This window comes from Ceratosolen solmsi, unplaced genomic scaffold (assembly GCF_000503995.2).
Source record: "Ceratosolen solmsi marchali unplaced genomic scaffold, CerSol_1.0 scaffold2, whole genome shotgun sequence".
In the NCBI taxonomy this organism is placed as follows: Eukaryota; Metazoa; Arthropoda; class Insecta; order Hymenoptera; family Agaonidae; genus Ceratosolen; species Ceratosolen solmsi.
In genome coordinates, this window is record NW_011948422.1 from 5,420,275 (window position 1) to 5,423,367 (window position 3,093).

Genomic DNA, 3,093 nt, shown 5'->3' on the forward strand with positions numbered 1-3,093 from the left:
AGCAGCGCGATCAATCCGAGCGATTACGCCGAGGCTCCCAAGTGCTTTGGAGCGAGGCTCTACGCCCTTAGCTTCGAGTGCGATCAATGCCTCCGGTGCGGTGACTCACTCGGGATATATATTTTTACATTGCTGAATCGTGACTTGCCGCCTATCTTGCCCTCAAATCTTATTTTTTGCGGATTTCAGTAATACAGCTGAGCTAGCAATAATATATTATCTGTAGTAAAGAGCCAAATTTTCTCAGCCTAATCCAGTGCTCATTCTGATATTAAAGACGACGACAACCTGTTACGAGTAATATGAATCTTAAAAAGCTTTCTGCTCTCTTAAGCTGAGCAGCTTTCAAACGTTCCGCTCGCATTACTGATGCCCGCTCTAAGATATTTCGGGGAGCAAATGAGAATAGAACATTCCTTGACATTCGTACCTTATTTTTAATAGTGGATAAGAGCGTTAAGGTAGAACTTTTTTTGCACCTATAATTGATCGGACTTGTCATTACTCGTAGAATCATGACAATTTTATGAAAGTAAGGAGGAGTAATGATGAGAACAAAATTTAAAAACATTTGTACTTTTTGTGCGTTAAAGCTGTGTACTGCAATTGTCCTTGAAATTTCGAATATTTTCAGAAAGAAACGACATAAAAAAAAGGCAATCCATTTTATATTCAAATATTTGTTTAAAAATCCAGGACTTTGTAATATTTCATCCACAATTTGCAAAAATTTTCAACTTAAAACTACCTTTTATTTTTCCTGAGAATAAACATTTTTCAATTATTATTTCTTATCATAGAGTTTCAAAAGAATTATCCTGATTATATGAAAGAGCATTAAATATTTTTATATGAAATCATTCACTCAATGTATATTTACAGAATACAGTAACATATTATAAATAAATAAATATATATATATATATATATATATATATTTTTTTTTTACTTTAGTATGATATACACAATACTCCTATATGTAAAATCCATGTGATGGAAAATAAACACTTAATTGCTATAATTACCATTTGCTGTACGTCTTCTTTTCTGTCGTATATGTTTTGTTTGTTTTTCTTATAATAAAATATATTCTAAAAACAAAATACATTTATAATTTAGAAATTGATGAACATAAAATATATAAACTATAAATATATTATAACTATATTATAGCTATATGTTATGATTACATGATATATATATATATATAACTCATACCCTACATCCTGAATGAATACATAATTTTGCAGAATAACTATTATAATACTTTATTTACCTTCTGATATTTATTTATAATATAAATAAATTATAAATACAAATGATATATTTTTATATATCTTTTATATATATATATATATATATATATATATATAACAAATCAATGTTATAGATGTAAAAAATGCATTTTCAAATCTATACATCTCATCAAGATTATAATCGCTTTAGTCTAAAAATATCAAAAAGGAAAAGGTGATTCTATAACCTCGCAAAATTCGATGACCTCCATTTACATTTAACCCTCCACTTCCTCGCCTTATCTCGCCCTGCAACTTTTCAACCTCACCATTCACTCTCTATCTTGCTTTGCACCAATCTTTTCTTTACTTTATTTTCTTTATTTTTTTCTCTCAGTGTTCTACGAACTTCAATAAAAATCTCTCAAGTCAGACAGTGGCGGTACCTCCTTGCGTTAGTCTTTGCCTTTCGAATCCTCGAACAAATCGCTTCAACCAACGACCTTCCTCTCCTGTCGCCTTTTTCTCTTTCGTCTTTCATTCCAACCATCTGCCTCCTTCTGTCTTTACCTTTCACCTGTTTTATAGTCTTGTCTATGCTCTTCACCCTCTAGTGATATAAGAAGGGAAAAGTATATATGCACGGAAAATTCGAGAAAAAGCAAAGATTATGGAGTGTGTGTTCGAACAATTTAACCAAAATTCATTATTACAGCTGTACAAGAGTATTAATCAAAGATTTGCAATTTAAAGGGACCTTTATTGCGCTGAAAACTAATATTTTTCAATATCAAACCATCGTTGCTCTCTGATAATATACTAAGTCCATTGCCAAATCTACATAATTTCTTCTATTTCATTTGAGATTCTTAAAAATTTGTAGTAAAAAGTATGAATTTTTACATTTGATATATAAATTGTACATGTAAACAAATGTAACATTCACATTAAATAAAAAGATTTTTAATAAATTTTTTTTTTATTTTAAGATACAAAAAAAAAAAAAAATAAATAAATAAATACAAAGCCATTTGTATGTAGTATTTGTCTCTTGAAGTCTAGGAAAAACTATTTAAATCTGTTTTTCCACTTATAAATGACATTAACAGATTATTACAAAGATTTTTGTAGAAATACTTGTGAAATTTGAAACGATTATTATTATTGAACTTGCACGATATATCATCTTAAAACTTTTAAATTTAAATACGAATTCACCTGTTATTATATCTCTATTTAAATATTGTTTTTAATCAATGTTTAAAAATATTATGTCGCACTATTGAACTTTATATGTAAATGACTTAATATAAACGAAATCTTTAAATCATAAACATAAAATTAAGTGCAACTTTATAATTTCGTCAATAATTTCGTATTAATTTAGCATTAAAAATGAACATAAAAACAGTGAATAAAATCTTACATTTAATATTATACCTTTCGAGAAAAAATGTCAAAAATATCCTTCATCGCACGTATGCATAAATAGGGTGAGTGTATATATGATTGTAATAATTATATTATTACGAATATTCAAACTCAAAATCATTTTTCTACGTTCGATCGCATCATGCACAAGCTTGAAAACTCCATCCTGTTTCACATCCTTGTCGTCGAGTGCGCTCTCATGTGCACACGAGTAATAGAAAATAATTAGTTAAAGCACAGGGTGGCGGGGGGGGATTCGCTTGCCTATTCGAGCATATTGCAAACGACCTTTAAGGACTTGGCAAGTCATCCTACCTACACCATTCAATGACGAGTCAATCCTATCGAAAACAATGGGCTACCTTGAATAGGCGGAGGATACGGCGGAGGCTGCATCGATGCGCGTGAACTTATATGCACGGGACCT